Source organism: Marmota flaviventris, chromosome 19, assembly GCF_047511675.1.
Source record: "Marmota flaviventris isolate mMarFla1 chromosome 19, mMarFla1.hap1, whole genome shotgun sequence".
NCBI classification, from domain to species: Eukaryota; Metazoa; Chordata; class Mammalia; order Rodentia; family Sciuridae; genus Marmota; species Marmota flaviventris.
The window spans coordinates 15,999,603-16,017,240 of record NC_092516.1 but is presented as its reverse complement, the minus strand read 5'-3'; the positions used below and the strand labels follow the sequence as shown (position 1 = coordinate 16,017,240).

Here is a 17,638-nt window from a genome sequence, read left to right as displayed (position 1 = left end):
GTAAAGTATACAGTGATTTGTCTGGAATGGTAAAGAGCAAAGTTTGAACAATGGTTACAGTGAGGAGTATAATTTTGGCTAACTTAAATTCTATTATCAGTTTCTTATTTTATCCACAATGCACAATTTCCATTTTAACTTCTCAAAGAATACATTCACATAGCACAAAAAAATATATAGATTGCAGCCAGGCACAGTGGCACACACCTGTAATTCCAGAGACTTGGGAGGCTGAGGCAGGAGGGTTGTAAGTTCAAAGCCAGCCTCAACAACTTAGTGAGGCCCTAAGCAACTTAGTGAAAGCCCATCTCAAAATTAAAAAAAATAATAAGGGCTGGGGATGTAGCTCAGTGGTAAAGCGCCCCTGGGTTCAATCCCCAGTACAAAAAAAAAAATTAAAATTAAAAAAGCACATAGTGAACAGTTTCTGCTCCTTGTTCCTTATCCACCCAATCCTACCACTAGAAAACTGCTGTTATTTGTTTCTCATAATCATTCAGAATGTACTGATGTATAAATGAGAAAATGGGAATATATATGATTCCTTTCCCTCCTTTTATATGAAAGATAAGACGTTTTTCATTTTGCTATTCCTCTTAAGTGAGCAATGCATTTGGAGCACTTTTCATGTGAGTGTATTTTTTCTTTTACCCGATTTCCAGATGGATGTGTCTTTATTTCCTTGTTTGTTTATTTGTTTCCTTATAGATCAGTGACTATTATAATCAGAACAAATAAAAGTATTTATGCATTGGGGACAATATTTTTTGAAACAGGTAAACAGAAATAAACAAAGGTGGTCAATAACCACAAAGAAATGGCAGAGTTAGAAAATGCATGCCTTTCCCTTAGAGACTAGCAAAGAATCAGAGTAGCAGGAGGTGTGGACGAGACCAGCATGCCCCGGCACCTGTCCTCAGCTCCACTGTGGCTTAGGAAGTGACACGATCCTCTGCCCTTCCTCATCCCTCTGCAGGGTACTTCCTGGTGACCTCCCACCTCGTGGCCTCCTTCTCCATGCAGGGTCCTAGGTGACCGCAGTCACTTCCAGGAATTTAATTGTCATTTACAGGCTGGGTAATACCCACGTCTAGGCTGCCAGTCCAGGTGGCTTCAGTACAACCACCCCCAAGTGAGGGGATTGACAGCCATCCAAGCATGACTTAGTCATTTAAAGAAAATAAAATTATTTAAACTAACCCAGGTTCTTAAAAAGTAGGATTTGGGGAAGAATGCAGGGATAGCTTGTGGATATAAAGTGCAAGCAATTCAGCCAGGCTTTAATGGCTGGTGTTTGTGTGTGTGTGTGTGTGTGTGTGTTATCTTGTGCATGTGTTCTTAGTGTCTAGGTCTAGATGCCATAGAAAGAGAGAATATAATTGGTGGCCCCTCTTTACTGGGGTCCTGTGGCACATGGGGCTCTGGGAAGCACAGGTTCTCTACAAAGTACTGGGCGGAAGGACATGTGGGCATCTGTAGTCAAAAGTGATTGTACTTCCTGGGCCCATGCCCTTGACTGCAAAAGTAACCTGAGGGCAATGTATAAGACCTAGAAAAACTGGAACAAAACTGTGTAACTCGGCCCTGCCCCCACCTCTAGTCCAGCCCCTAGCAACTGTCCCTCTATAGATATAAACCAAGGGGCTGCTGGAGATGGCCAGCATTCTCCACTGAAGGTATATTCCTTGCTTTACCCCAAAAGGTGTCTCTTTCCTGAGAGAGCCCGCGTTCTCCCTTAAACATGCATCTGCTTTCCTAAATAAACCTCTGTCTTTGCCTCTGGATGGCACAGGCTAAGTTATTTTGCACCATGTGTACCAAAGACCCAACCTGTCCTGAGTTGAGGTCCCCTCTCTGTGACTCCTTGGACCTCTAGTGGGAAGCCCAATCTAGGTATTCACCAACAGTGACTCTGACAGTGAAATGCACTCCCCCCAGCTGCCTGCCACGGTGTCGACCTCATGCCTGATGGAGGCGGAAGCTGGGCTGGACCTCTGGGCTGGCCCCTCTGCCCCCGGCCCTTGCTTCAGACTCTAGCATCGTTCAGGAGTGTGGAGGTGGAATGGAGGCGATTTCAATGCCACCTACATACTTGACTCTAACTCGTAATAAAGATGGATGATACGGAAGCTTGTAAACTCCAAAAACTTTGAGCGCTGGGTCTCTGAAAATTAGCAATCACTACTGAGAGCCATGAGATAGACGTCTATCACTCCCCAGTTCTACTGTCATGGATGCTTTTTTTTTAAACATAACATGGATCTTTATTTAATTGATTGATATGCAGGGCTGAGAATTGAACCCAGGGCCTTGCACACGCTAGGCAAGTGTTCTACCACTGAGCCACAACTCCAGCCTTCATGGATGGTTTTTAAATAAAGTACATTTTTTAAAAAAAACTTTATCTTCAGAATTACTATACTATTGGGGGTGTTCTGCTTCTACTCCTGGTGTGTGTGCGTGCTTGGTGCTGGGGATGGAACCTAGGGCCTCATGCATGGTAGGAAAATGCTCTACCACTGAGCTACCTCCCCACTCAAGAAATTTGAACATGTGTATAGATTCATGTGACCACCACCACCATCAGCATACAGAGCAGGTCCTGAAGGGTGTCCCTACTGAACCCCCCCCACACACAGATTCTCGTCTGCCTCTTCATACCCCCACTTCCTTGCTACCCTAAGCCCTGACAACCACTAATTTTCTCTCCAGCACTCTGGTTCTGCCTGAGAGTCTCATACAAATGGGAACATACAGTACATAACTTTCTTTCACTTGGCATAAGGCCTTCGCCATGAGATTCATCCCAGTTACAGTGTTTTCAAGGAGCCTTAAACAAAGGTTTTACATAGGCGATTTCGATGGGAATTGTAAAGAAACTTTGGGTGAGGCCCCAGGCAATATGTTAGAGAGCAGATATTGGAACTTATCAAACCCAAAGTCCAGATACAGATTATGCAAAACCTACCCTGAGGGGGGGAAATAAAAAGATCTAAAAATACTGCAGAGCTGGATCTTTTCCTTCCCATTTTTCACGTCTGCATTTGCTTTCCCATGATGCCCCATCCATTTGCAATTTAAATTGGAATCACAGCTTTTTAAACCACTCAGACTTTGTAATGTCAGCCAGTCCCTCCCAAGCTGTTGATGGACTGTGACAACCAAATATGATAAAATAATACAGTGACATCAAAGCAAGAGGGACTTAAGTGGATAGGTGAGCATTTCCCAAAGGGTGGGATATGTTCCACCCGTGATTAAGGAAAATTAGGAGGTCCATAGGGTCACTTTAAATGCCACCTAACCACATCATTAGGGAATAATTACCTTTCTTTTTTCACTCTGTTCAAGTCGCCCGTTACATCAGGAAGAAAGTCTTGGTGAGGTTCTAGAATGCTGTTAACACCTCTCTAATTGTTTCTGATCTCCCTCTTTAACAAGAGAAAGAGGCTGCTTTGGGCTGAACAGAGAAGAGCCAATGAGGATGGAATTGCATTGTTTGGTTATAACTGAATTTTTTTTTTTTTTTTTTACTACTTTCTATTTCTGGCAGGAGTTATGAGGAGTCTCAGATAGGGTCATGATATAAGGTTTTGTTTGGAAGCAAATGTCTTTGAGTAAAAGTTACCAGCAGACTTTACGATGAAGTAAAGTAAATGAGGATTTTTATAGCTATGTCCAAAACCCAGCCGTGATGATCACACACAAATGTCTGAAGGTTGGGAAACAATCTGTTAGGTTTGGGGAAGAACAACCTCATGATTGGGGGAGCTTGCAGACAGATTGTTCCAGAGGCAAGATGCAGCTGGGATGATCTCCCAGCTCCTCCCTCTGTGGCTCACCCAGGCCCTCCATCGTGACCACACAACCAAGTCCACGGGACCTTGCTTCGCATAAAGCTTTGCTTGACTTTAAAGAGAACCAGGTCATTTCTGATGAGATCTGGTGAAGATTTGTTCTCCTAAGAGGTGGTCACCTTCTCTGCTCAGTCACACTCATCCCTCCAGCCTTCTTTGTCTCATCTTCCCCTCCAGCTCCGCCACCATGAGCCCAGTGTGGCTCTATCTGCAGGTGCTCAGTCCTGATCAAAGCCCGTCCCTCCTCGTCCATGAGCCTCTCCTTGTTGGCTAGATCTCCCTCCCTTGGGTGGACTCCACACCTCCAGAATCAGAAAGTCATTCCCCTTCTGTGCAAACAGGGTCATCTCTAAAACACGACTCTATGGGCACTTCTATCCCAACCAGGTGGCTGACACCAAGAGAAGCGTACAGAGGGATGGGGACACTCTGAGCCCTGGTGCCTAAGGCACTGGGAGCTGGGAGCAGTGACTGAGCTTCCCATGGAGAAGCAGCCCAGAGCAGTGACAGCTTCACACACTCAACATCCTGCGGGGATTCTGTGGGCACACACGTTGTGGGATGACGAACAGTGGTGGAGACTGTTGGCTCCCTCCTGGGGTCCAGTCCTGCAACCAAATGGGTTTCTCCAACGGTAGGACACTCTGGCTCCATGTTGTTCTCCTCATTGGTCAAAGTGATAAGACCTTCCTTGACAAAGGTCCAAAGTATGGCAGGGACTGTCTCTGGTCTCCTAGGCACAGCCATCAGCTTAGAGATGGTCAAACCTGCATCAAACACAATGCTAGAAGGGACACCCAAAGCAATAAAAATAAAATTGAATGCTTTGTTATATCCAATCACTACAGCAACCCATGAGGTAGGAACACTGGATAGCCTTATATTATACAGGAAAAAAAACCAAAGCCTAAACAGATGAATCAACATATCCCAGGGCATATATGTGGCAGAAGCAATATTAGAAACCAGTAGTAGTGTCTGTTTCGAAGGCCCAACCTGTCAGATTCAAGAAATGGCAGATGACGGGTAACACCTGGCCCCCAAACTAGTTCTATAAAAGTCGCGAATCCATGAGACACAATTATAAACGGAGAGTTCACAGTTTTTTAAAGGCCATATTTTAAGCTTTTTCTGGAAAGAAAAAAAAATAGTTGGGTGATCTGGCAATAGGGGGATGGCCAAATATTTCATTTGGAACTGACTAGTGGTTGCTGTCGCTAAGTGGGACAAGTCCCCTCTCTCAGTGGGACTTGTGTCATTGATTGAGACAAGTCCCCACTTAGTCTTATTGTCCCCAAGCCAATATCATTCATTCCTTTACATGTCCACGGGGTCCCTGAGGATACTGAGTGTTTGATGCCGTCGCTGCTCCACAGGATAGATGCTCGGTGAAGTTCGGTCACTGTCCCTAGCTGGCAGTGCCATATGCAAACAGCTCGGAACCTCTCTATTGTTCCACATGCCCCTCTTTGGCATCAGCCACCTTGATGGAGCAGAGGTGCTGGAGGCTCATGTTTTAGAGATGACCTCGTTTGCACAGTTGTCATCGGAATGATGCCCAAGTGCCAGAACCTACAAATGGCTTTGACAGAAGTACCTCTCAGAGTTGTTTATGCCTGCTTCCTCCTCTTCCTCTCCCACAGGAAGAGAGAGAGAGAAACCAATTGAATGAAGTCGAGTTCTTTCCCTCCTGGCGAAAAGACTGACAGACAGAGATCTGGCCAAGTTACCCTGGAACATCCGGGTAATGGAGATGCTTGTGCTAGAGAAAATACCAGAAAGGGCGTCTGAAGCAGGGAGGGTGCCCCCACCGAGCTTTGCAATGACTTAACTCATTTTTCACGGAATTAATAATTCAGATCCCACACTGTTGCAGTGAGAAGTGGCTATAAACTGCACAGAGTTTAACCAACCACTTCTGAAAATGGGGATTGATCCTGGAAAACGCTACCTCCACTTTAAGCCATCTCGCCCGAGCAAAATGAAAGCTGTGAGATGATTTCATATCTTCATTAAAACCATCAAAGCAGAAACACGGGGCGAAGAGTCTGCCAAAGCAGAGAACATTTCCCTATGCTTGAGCAGCTTTGGGGAAGTCTGGGAGAGTCAGATCCCGATTATCCTGGAGGAAGCACCGCAGTGTTCAATTCTGTTTGAAGGAAACCACACACAAAAGCCCCCTAAATCTGTTAATGTCATCAGGGCCGCTACCTTGCCGTGCATACTGATGAGGCTGGGACAAGAGGGGGAAGCTGAGTGGCACAGACAGAGACCCACACGACTTTTCAGGGTTGGAGCAAAACTAATTCAACATTCAAAGGGTCCCAAGAGTTGACCTAAGAACTCTGCATTTATAAAAAGGGTCCCCAAGAGACCTAGAAAGAGGGACTCCACCGTCTTCCACCTATTTGGGAATGAAGACTCCAGCCTGCAGTTAAACGTAACGCTCTTGTCTTCGGTTAGTTCGGGGACACCTACAGATGCATGCTGGACCAGTCAGGTCCAGGGCTGTAGCCAGCAGAGTGCTGGGTTCAGATCTCAGCCTGTCACTTGCAAGGGCCTGAGAGCTTGCATGTCCTTAATAGATGGAGATATTCAAGGCAAACACGCTAAAGCTCAGGTACCAGCCCCAGCAACACCATCACCAGCTCCGTCTCCCTGGACTCCTCACTTTTACACCTCGCCCCTGTGCAACCCACTGCAAATCCCACAACTGCACTTCAAGCTGCTGAAATGACCTCCCCCTCCCCTCCCCCACTGCTGCGGCAGCCTCCTCCTCGCCACTCTTCCTGCTTCTGTCCTTGCCCCCTACATAGCAGCTCCTTAGACCCTTTTAAAATGTCATTCAGTCCATCCACTCTTTCCCCATTAGTCAGAGGGGAATGCAAAGTTCTCGGGAGGCCCTGCTTCCTCCAGCTCCTGGTCCCTCTTCTCTTTGCCTACCTCCCTCTACCCCCCTGGCCCGAGGGCTTTCCTCCATCACCTCAGCTACTCTGCTGACCCCAGGGCCTTTGCATTTGTTTTCCCTTCTAAAATGCTCTTCCCACCAGATCACAGCACACTTCACCCCTTTACCTCCTTTGGGTCTTTGTTCAAATATCACCTTCTTGGTGAGGCCTTTCCTGAACACCCTATTCAGAAGTGCAACTCCCCCCGACCCCGACCAAACCCTCTCTCCCCTCCTTTCCCATAATCCTCACCACTAGCTGACACAGATGTTTTGCTTATCCATTGACCATCTCTTCCCCACCCCCATAGAAAGTAACCAGCATGAGGACAGGGATTTTTTTCGGGGGTTGGGGGGGGGGGGTACCAGGGGCACTTGACCACTAAGCCACATCCCCAGCCTATTTTGTATTTTTTAGAGACAGGGACTCACTGAGATGCTTAGCACCTTGCTTTTGCTGAAGCTGGCTTTGAACTCGAGATCCTCCTGCCTCAGCCTCCCGAGCTGCTGGGATTATAGGCATGTGCCACCGTGCCCAGCAAAGACAGGGATTTTGACCAAGTGTTTCCCTTCTCCCTCCCCAGTGACCACTACAGTGCCTGGCACACTGTAGATGCACAATAGATATCTGCTGGTGGATGACCGAGTCACCAACATACAAATCCTCTCATCCCATCAGAACCAGTGTCACCAGCCAAATAAAGAGATGGGGCAATGGGTGACCCGAGGACCCACTCGCTGATTTTCAGTCATCCCTAAGTGAAGTCACTCAACACACATTTATTGAGCACCTACTGGGTGCCAGGCACCACTCTGAGCTTTGACAATACAGTCATAAAGAAGACAGACAAGATCTCTGCTTTCAGCCTATTGGGGAGACATAAGTAAAAAGAAAACTGAACAAGAGAATTTTGAGTTGTGATAAAATGTATGAAGTCAATAAAACAAAGTGGAGGTGGAAGAGAGAGAGGACTGGGGAAGGACAGCCAGCTTAGACCAGGTGGAGGAGGAGGACTTCTTCAGAGACGTGACACATGGACTGGATGCTGCATGACAAGAAGCAGTCAGATCTGGAATGTTCTGAGGAAAGAGGGAACTCAGTGGAGAAAACTGCAACTCAGACACCCTAATGTATAGGCATCAGCTCTTCCCAAAGCCTCTCTGACCTTCTCTGAGTGGGGTCCCCTCTTCAGCGACCCCACAAAAGCCAGAGACTTCTCTCTCTCAGCAATCCCTCCTGTCTGACTTGGTTTCCCCTCTGGCTCTTTAAGAGAGATCCTCTTTCCCTTATCATTTTCCCAGGGCTCAGCACAGTGTCTGGCACACAGCAGGTGGTCAATAGATGCCTGCAGAACTGAAGTGACCTGAAATGACTGTTTTGTGATCTGATGGTAACCAGACGAGAAACAGTGGAGTGGATGCATTTAGGAACAGCATCCCTACAGGGCCACATCTTCGTCAGCCGTATGCCTGACTTCTCTTGTCTAGAGAAATCCTGACTACCCACTGAGTCCCAGACCACAGACTGCCTCCTTCAGGAAGCCTTCCCAACTTCCTCCCACTGGATCTCATCTCCTTTCTGAGCCATGGTAGCTTTCCTAGTATCTCTGTATGGTACCAAGCCCCATCTGACGTGTATGCAAACGTTCCATGAGTATCTCAAAATCCCACCACACGGTGAACAGCTCGGAGGCAGAACCTGTGTTCTATTCATCTCCGTGTCCCTCTGGATTGAAATCTGTAAAGGTTTGAAGAAATCAATGGCTAATAAAGACAAAGAATGCTTGTTGGACACTGTGAGCCAGAAATGTTTGGATCATTTTTTTGTGGCAATTGCTCAGTGAATACTCACAGTGACCTTACCTGAAAGTTAATATGATTAGTTCCAGTGTGCAGATGGGAAAACTGAGTCACAGAGAAGCAACTGGTGGGTGGATACACTCCAAGCAGGTGGTGGAGCTGAGGTTCCAACACACTCCTCCTGATCCTAGAATCCAAGCTTTTCATCACTGTACTGAAACTGCCTCTCCTACTAAATGTCTCCCTTATATAGTTTTTACCTTCTGCAGTTTCAGTTACCCATGGTCCACCATGGTCCAGAAATATGAAACAGAAAATTCCAGAAACAAACAATCCAAAGTTTTAAGTTACGCACTGTTCTGAAGAATGTGATAAGACCTCATGCCTTCCCATTCCACCCTGCCCCATCCCTCCTCCTGGGAATCATCCTTTTGTCCAGCGTATCCACATTGTATATGCTACCTGCCAGTTAGTCACTTCACAGCTGTCTCAGTTATCAGATTGACTGTCACAATATCTCAGTGCTTATGTTCATGCAACCCTTATTTTACATTACAATGGCTCCAAAGTTCAAACTGATGCCAGAAATTTGAAATATGCCAAAGAGACGTGTGGCAAATGCTTCCTTAAAGTGGAGAGGGTGAAAGTACAATAAAATATTTTGAGAAAGAGAGAGACCAGGTGTCTTCTACTACAATACATTGTTGCAATTGTTCTATTTCATTGTTGCTGTTGTTGATCTTTTGGGCATGCTTCATTTATAAATCAAACTTCATCATATATGTACACACACACACACACACACACCCCAAAAATGTAGTAGATACAGGGGGTCTGGTGCTCTTCATGGTTTCAGACATCCACTGGGGGTCTTGGTACACATGCTCTGCTGATAACAGGACACCACTGTAATCTCTGTTTATTTCTTTCCATTTTGATTCATTTCCTCCATGACTTTTGAATTTGGACTGCTCTCTCTCTCTCTCTCTCTCTCTCTCTCTCTCTCTCTCTCTCTCTCTCTTCGAAAAGATCCATCTTCCATCTTCTTACTGGGGCTCCCCCTGGGGCATTGCTCCAATACCTGATCATTCCTCCACCAACTTCAGGTAGATTTTGGTTCCTTAACCAGCAGTTGCTTAACCAGATCCTGGTTCTACCCAGCCTAGGGGAACTCTGACCTGGCAAGAAGCCACCTGCCCATCGGTGTCAATGACTGTCCAACTCAAGGCAGGCCTGGGGAGCCCCGCTGTCCCAGACACCCCCTAAATTGCCTCTGTTAACCACATACGGGAAGTTCCAGGAACCCTTTTCCCAGGTGGGGCCCCTTTGACACAGCTAAACAGGTGTGTGAAGAACTGCATTGTCTTCCGCTCTCAATTCAGCCTTTAAACAGAAAGCAGAACTAACATCCTACCCCGCCCTGCGGCTGAGCCTCATGGCAACTGTCACAGAAGAGAAGAAATGAAACTCTGCACCCAAAGATTTTTTTAAAAGGATATCGTGACTCACACACACCTCAGAATTAAAAGAAAAATACCCCTGAGCCCAGTTCCCGCAAGTTGCTAATTGCCTAGTGGAAACAAATTTCTCTCTGACTTGTGGGGCACTGATGCCTGCAGATGTGAATTTGATCATCGTGGGGGGACCGTGGATTTCCACTAGTGAGGACAATGAAGAAGCCCACGGTAACCTTGTGGTTTATTTTTTTTCCCCTTTAAGTACCCACTATACCCTTTCTTCAGGGAAGCTGGGGTTCTTCCAAAGGTTAGATGCCCTTGTAAATATTCCAAGTGGAAACACTTCTCCTAATGCTCCTATTTGTCCTGAGTTTTCCTCTGGCCTGTCTCTCCCGATCATTAACACATCAAAGGACCCTGAGAAAACTAGAACCTTCATTGGAATGACTTAAGGGATCTTCTGCAAACTCCATCAACGTTTCCCATGATGATGATGGGGCCCCTCGTATCCCATGCTACCCAGACTTCCCAAACACCACCAAATCACACAGGGAGAAAATGTATTATCTTCTCCACTTTCATTCCTCTGATTCCATTAAGGAGAAAAGTCTCACAGTGATATTACTATTGCTTTAACTGCCTAATCTTGTATCCTAACAGACCCCGTTAAATAAAGATAGAGAACGCTGCAGGCTTGGAACATTCCAGTCAAGCTATTTAGCAAAAAATTCAATAACCACTGTTTTGTTTTCAATCCATCTACATTTGGGGTTATTTTCTAATTATGGCAAATGAGGTTGGTTTTCCATTGAGGGTGGTTTTTTAAAATAAAGTTGCTTTGTAAAAGTATTTATTTTAACCCTATTTGCATAGGATGTGTTAGGTTTACAAACACATAGCATATCTTCAAAAGGATACCCCCCAAAACAGGTACCTATCATTGCTTTTGGAAAGAGGGACTTCATGGCTACAAGATGGAACAGGAAGGAGGGGAAATTTTTTTCTCAGAATATCCTTTGTCACTTTTGAACTGCATTATATGAATATATCAGAATATATTAGCTATACTAAAATATACAAACTAAAAGAAAAATAAACCTGGCTTCTTATGAAAAATTACATTTTTTAAAAAAATTAAATTTATTTTTAAATGGAATACATAGGAATATGTAGATCGTACATATTAATGGTGCTATAATTTGGATCTGGAAAAATTATAGAAAGACCCTTGTGTTAAAGGCTTGGTCCCCTGCTTGGTGCTATTGGGAAGTGGTGGGACCTTCAAGAGATGGTGTTTGGTGGAAGGTCTTAGGTCATTTGGACACCAGACCCTTCCTATCTCTCTCTTTTATTTCCAGACATGAGGTGAGGACCTCCTCTGTCATCTACTCTCACCAACTGACCATGGACTGAAACCTCCCAAACTGAGTCATGATAAATCTTTCCTCTTTTTAAATTGATTATCTCAGGTATTTTGTTACAGTAACATAAAGCTGACAGGGTACACTAATGTGGTGCTATGTGATGTTTCAATACATGTATATACTGTGGAATGTTTAAATGCATATATGTTAAATGTATATACGTCCTCCAAAATGTCATTTCTGTATGGTGAAAGCATTCCAAATCCTTCCTTCTAGTTTTTTGAAGTACACAGTACATTATTGCTATTTAGAGTCACACTACTGTGCAATAGCACATCAGAACTTCTTGCTTCTATCTAACTGGTCAACACTTCCCCAACCCTTTGTCCCCTGGACTCTCCCCAGCCTCTAATAACCACCATTATAATTTTTGAATGGGTTAAACAAAAATATTAAGATTAAAAACAAAAGTTGTGCCAGGCTTTGACTATATGAAGGTGGCAGGAGAATGACCCAAGTCTAGAAAACTCTGCCTCCAAATTGGTGGGAGCTCTGTCAGCAGTTGGAAGATGACAGTGGGAGGTCCCCAGGCTTCTATTCAGAGCAGACACCCCTCATTTTCCTCCTCGGGGAGCAAAGATGGGCACTGGTGGCTCTGGGCACTGAGATGGAACTACTACTCTTCCCCAAGTCAAAACAACTTGGGAAGAAGCACCCAATAGATTTGTGCCCAGGAAATCCATGTGATGCTAAAACCCCAAATCATCCAACCGGCACCTCGGGGTCCATGTCTCATGGAAGAACATGCTCAGTAATAACCCCCTGTCCCTCATCCTGTCACATCCTCCTCCTGAGAAAACTCTTGGGAGTGCAGCTTTGGACCAACAGCCCAGCTGTGTAGCTTGACAAGCAGCAATTACCTCTGAAACGTTGAGTTATTTCCACTCACTGGTGGCTTTTACCCACCTTGTCAAGCTGCTCGTGGGCTACAAAGCACTTCAGCCCATCAGTACGGCCCATTAGGAGGGGAAAAAGTGGCAGCAGAGCCAGCCTGCGGCAGCCTGGCACCAAGCCTGGCAATGGTAGGCGTTTGACAAATAAATGGATTAACCCACCTCACAGTCAGCGTTGGGGGAGTTGGGGAGTCTCCCAGGTTGAGGTTGGCTGTGTGACCTTTCAGACCCCCATTCACAGCCCATGAGTCTACATACCTACCCCCATCCCCAGCTGCTGAGACCTCACGCATGGGAACGGCCTCCCCTCCAAGTCTCCCAGCAGATCTGATCAATAGGGAGCTGTGTGCTGCCACCCCCTCCACACCCACTCTGTCAATCACTCAAAAATGATTCACCGAGACCTAACCAAAGGCAAGAACACTCTTCTACAGTCCTGCGTATCAGATGCGAGGAACACTGACAGGTAAGAGCACCTACTGGCATTAACCCTGCGCCCAAACCATTAGGGACTGTTGGCCTGTGTCCCCAAACATGAGAAGTACAGGGAGGGCCTCTTGACAGCAGCCCATGGAGAACATACCTACCATAGCATCTTATCTCCTGGGCATCAGCCCACACCTTCTCTGATTTTAAGGATAGATGCTTCCAGGGAGATGGCATGGGTGACATTCAAAAATCCCAAATGGGTACTGTTCCTCGACCAATCAGAAGAGACCCCTGTTGGCTACCGAGAGGAAGCAGGGTCCGGGAGGGCATTCTCTGGGCAGTCACTTTCATTTGCTCTTTGGAAGGTCCAGAGAAGTTTCCAGGCTAGCTGGGTAACTCAGATCTCCAAAGCAGAAGGAGTCTTGGTGTGGGGAGAAGGGCTCCCCAACATGGAAGCACCACGAGTCACTGAATCCAGGATATCCATCACCAATGGTGAGACCCATCCTTATCTCAGAGGTGATAGGTTCTCGGATGAGTGATATTTTCACATGTTAACACCCCAAACAGCTCAACGGTGATGAAAAGCTTGGTGGCTGTCTGGGTCTTCTCTACCTCAATATCCACATCCCAGAGATCTGGGGGAAATCTCGTTCATCATTCCACGTTCTCCTCCTGTCCCTCTCAGCTCCAGTGTGTGTGTGTGTGTGTGTGTGTGTGAGTGGAACCAGCTCTTCGGAAAGCCTCCTTGAGCAGTGACAGCCCTGCTGGCCCATTCTGCATGCTCCTTGGTGCCTGACAAGAACTGAACATGTGCTGGAACTAACTATTATATCTCCAGCGTGCTGTGAGGCTGACAGAGAGATGCAAGATGGATGGGGGATTTAGGGACTCAGTGGTTTCATTTAATCAGAGTGTGTGACACTCCCCTGGACCAAGGCAGAAAACGCCTTACAAAGACGTAAGTCTGCAGAGACGCTGTATCCGTGTGAGTGCACGCATGGGGCACGTGTACAGGTAGGCATCTGTGCACACCCAAGTGAGCAGAGCTGACCAGTCCCTCTCACATGGGACCAGTTTGCTCTGAGAGGAGGAAGGCTTCTGTATTGGCTGCTGCAGGAAGAAGCCCCCTGCCCACAAACACCTTCTGCCTCTGGGTTTATGACGTCCTAATGTTGGCTTCTCCTGTTTGGTTTTCCTGTTAGAATACGATTCCTTGATTGAAATGAGCTTGATAATGTGATCGATTTCCCTCTATGCCTTTTATTCTCTATCACTTAGATTATTGCCTCTGGGGCAAATGCTGTGTCTTTATTTTTTATTTTCTCTCTCTCTTTTTTTTTTTTTTTTGCCTTACATAAGTCCCCCAAGCACCATGGGCGCTGAGCAAGTAAATAACCAGAGTTGTGAAATGGAGTCTAAAATGTACAAAACAGTCTCATCTGTCAAAATTTGGACACCAGAGCAAAGAGTCAATTATCACATATTAGCTTGCTCTTGTTGGCATTTTAATGCATTTAGAAAAGATTCACTTGCTTTACACACACACACACACACACACACACACAGAGCCAACTCAGAACACAAGCAAAATTGAGGCTGTTTTAGACAAAACTCAGCTTCCACCTCAGACTCGAAAGATTACTAGACACAATCAAGCTAAAATTCTTTTACTTTAAAAAAAAAAGATGAAGACCCTGAATAGTCCCTCTCCCAAGCAAACTTCAATCAAACAGTGGCATCCCAAATATAATCTTAGATTTTTAGAAGCATTTTTTCACAGACTGTCTTGTGTGATTTTTTCCTAAGATGGTAAAGCAGGGCAGACATATCACATGCCCATTTTAAAGGTGAGGAAACTGATACCCAAAAGGGTGAAGAGACTTTTTATCGATGCACAGGGAGGAAGGAAGTGGGGGGCGGGTGCGGACAGTGGAGGAGAAGGCAAAAAAGAAGGAAGACACAGAAAGGAAGAAGAGAGGAAGAGAGGGAAGGGGGAGAAGTGGGGAAGAAAGTAGAGAGAAAGGAAAAGTAAAGTATGAAACCTTTTTTTAGCAATTAACTCCTCAGCCCCATTTTGATAACATCTGTAGAGACAGAAATGAATAGTTTTAATATGAATCGTGCTAATGGTGATAACAGGAGTGTGGTAGCAAAGCAGTAGTCATAGTAGCAACCAGGGGCAACATTATTGCCTTATCTTTATCTACCAAGTAATTTTCCAGGGCACTTGCAGTGTTTCCTTCATCCTACAAAACCAGCTTCCATCCTACAAAACCATCTCCAGGCACCCACAGAATGGTTACTACAGGTCCCATTCTATGATAAAGAAGCTGAGATGCAAGAAGACCCCCTTTCCTCCAATTGCACAGCATCTGGGGACCACCTTGCATCTTCTCGCTCGGGTGATCCTGTTTTGATTCCCTCATTAGCCGGTGTCACTATGCATAACTAGCAGCTAGTGGATCCCACCCTGTAGGTTCAGCTGCTGTCTTGGGGAGGGAATTTGGATCGGGGGAACCCCAGGTCGGACACAGGTGAGGTAAGCATCAAAGATGAGATCACAGAAAGATGTGTGACATGGGAGGGATCCCACCATAGCGGGCTGGGCTCTCTAAGGGTGGCCCGGCGGAGCCAACTCCCAAGAAAGGGTTCAGTCTAGGAGCAAGGAAGGTGCAGGCTGAGTCTTCTGTTCTGGCTGATGATGAGGTCTCTCCAGTTACGTCTCTCTGCCTCCAGCATCGTATCTCCATGCACCCACAGAAAGAAGTCTCACGTTTGGTTTGAGGATGGTGATTTTGATTTTTTGACTGTCTAGATGCATTTAGGTCCCCTGACCCAGAAGAGTATCACCAGGGGCTTCAGTGTGAGCACAGCATGGTAAGACCCACTACCTGCAATGTGATTTGGCAACTCTGCCTTTGGAAAACACAGTCTGCCATTATGGGATGAGGACCCCTTGATCATATCCACCCAGGTAGGCAGTGTGGCTTTATTGATGGCAAGATGTGTCATGAGCAAGGTGGTGGCAGAGAGAAGAACATCCTGTCACCCTCCATGCTTAATTGATGGCATTCAGAAAGAAAAGCAGGACATGGATTTTTAAAGAATCCCAGAGATCCCCATCCTTTCTGCCATTAAGGCATGTTACTTGAGTGATACTAAAGGATAAGGCACATTCTGAGAAATGTTCTGGAGATGATGGAAACAGAATCCAAATGGGCAGTATCACCTTCTGCACAAATGGTGATCCCCATGGAAACCCTTAAAACTCTGGGGGTGTCAATTAACAACTGAAAGAAACACCGAACACACATCCCTTTCCTGATTGCTGGAGGCTCCCCAGCCTTCCTGGGTAAGAGATGAGCACAGCAGTTATGACCAGACCTCTGGGCTAATTATTCTTTTAGAAATATGAAGGAATAAAGGGTGGTGGGGCAGGGGGGGAGTAGAGAGAGAAGCGGAGCTGTCAGTGTGCTTGGTGTTAAATAAAACCTACCAAGACTCAGCTGAGAATTTTAGCAGAATCCAAATGTGCTAGGGGAAGAAGGAAAAAAAAATAAAGGCATGGCTCCCATCTCTAAGGTTCACAGCTAAGCTGGCTTAGAATCACACATGCCAAGGTTAAAAATAAAAAGCAGCCATCCCTGAATGACACAGGCTCTGAGAAGGAAGCCTCAAGTATGTTTGGAGGTGGAGGAAAGAAAGGGGGAGGAGAACCTGGGTTCAGAATTGAGGTGCTTTTCGGAGGACACATCACCTAAAAGTCAGATGCTCAAAATGTTGCTGTTTTATTCTTAAAAGGTACTACACATGGGCAAAAGATTTCATCATAATCTTCAGATTGTCCATCGAGGAAACCCTGGCGTGCATTTGAATGTGGCCGTGGCTGACCCACTCGGGCTGGGTGCTGCTGTCTGGGCATTTGCCAGGGTGGACTGGCTCAGACAGTGTCCTCATACACCTAGATGGGACACACCAGTGGTCTGGTCCCAGCTCAAAAAGCACAATGGGCCATCAGCAGGGGGCCCTACCTGCCACTGTATGCCACTCATTCCACAAACCAGATAAAATGGTGCTGGGGCCACCCACAGGCCAGCAGTCCTCTGTGTGGCTCCACTGCAGACAGACTGTGTGTCTGCTTCCTGAGGATAGCATGTGACCCATCCCTAGCCCCTACATCCACAACCACCATAGGCAGAGGCTACTTGGTAAAGGTGACACATTGACCCTTAGTTCCCTCTTCTTGCAAATCCAGGTCTTCCTATGATGAGTCCCATGAGTCTAGTGAAATTGTCCCCTGTCCAATATGCCTATAACCTCCACTGCCTAATGGGCTTACTTCTATAAGAATAAAAGAATCAGCCTCAGCTACTCTTTCAGCTACCAGATGACCCCTCCACACTATGCAGGTGTCTCCAGAATGTCTTCAAGAGGTCAGTAAATGTGAGAATTCTGCAACCATATGTCACGGGGAGTCCATACATTATACCAGCCCCAGGGACGCCCTGACTTAGCCTATGTGTGCTGATCCTACACTTCTGCACCACACAGGGTTTGGGAGGAGGGGTGGCTGTTACCTTATAGAAGACTCATTGTATGCTCAGACACCCCCAGGCCTGGGTAACTCTGGGTCCTGACAGTGCAACAGAGGAGAGGACAATCTACTGTCTGTCCACCCTCTAGGAGACTCCAGTCAGCCTTCATTTGAGGTGCCCTCCTGTATTACGAATTCCACATCCTGAATGCTAAGCGGAATTTCTACACCTTTAAAGCACATTAGCAAAGCATTTGGAAGCAGACAAGGCAAAAACCGGCTTCTCTGCCCACT

General features: G+C 46.2%; 1 protein-coding gene across 1 annotated transcript in view; it reads right to left on the bottom strand.

Moving 5' to 3' along the window:
* Hs3st2 (heparan sulfate-glucosamine 3-sulfotransferase 2) overlaps nt 1-17,638 on the bottom strand; it is an 84,634-nt gene that overhangs the window by 65,420 nt on the left and 1,576 nt on the right. The gene's annotated exons all lie outside the window — the stretch shown is intronic.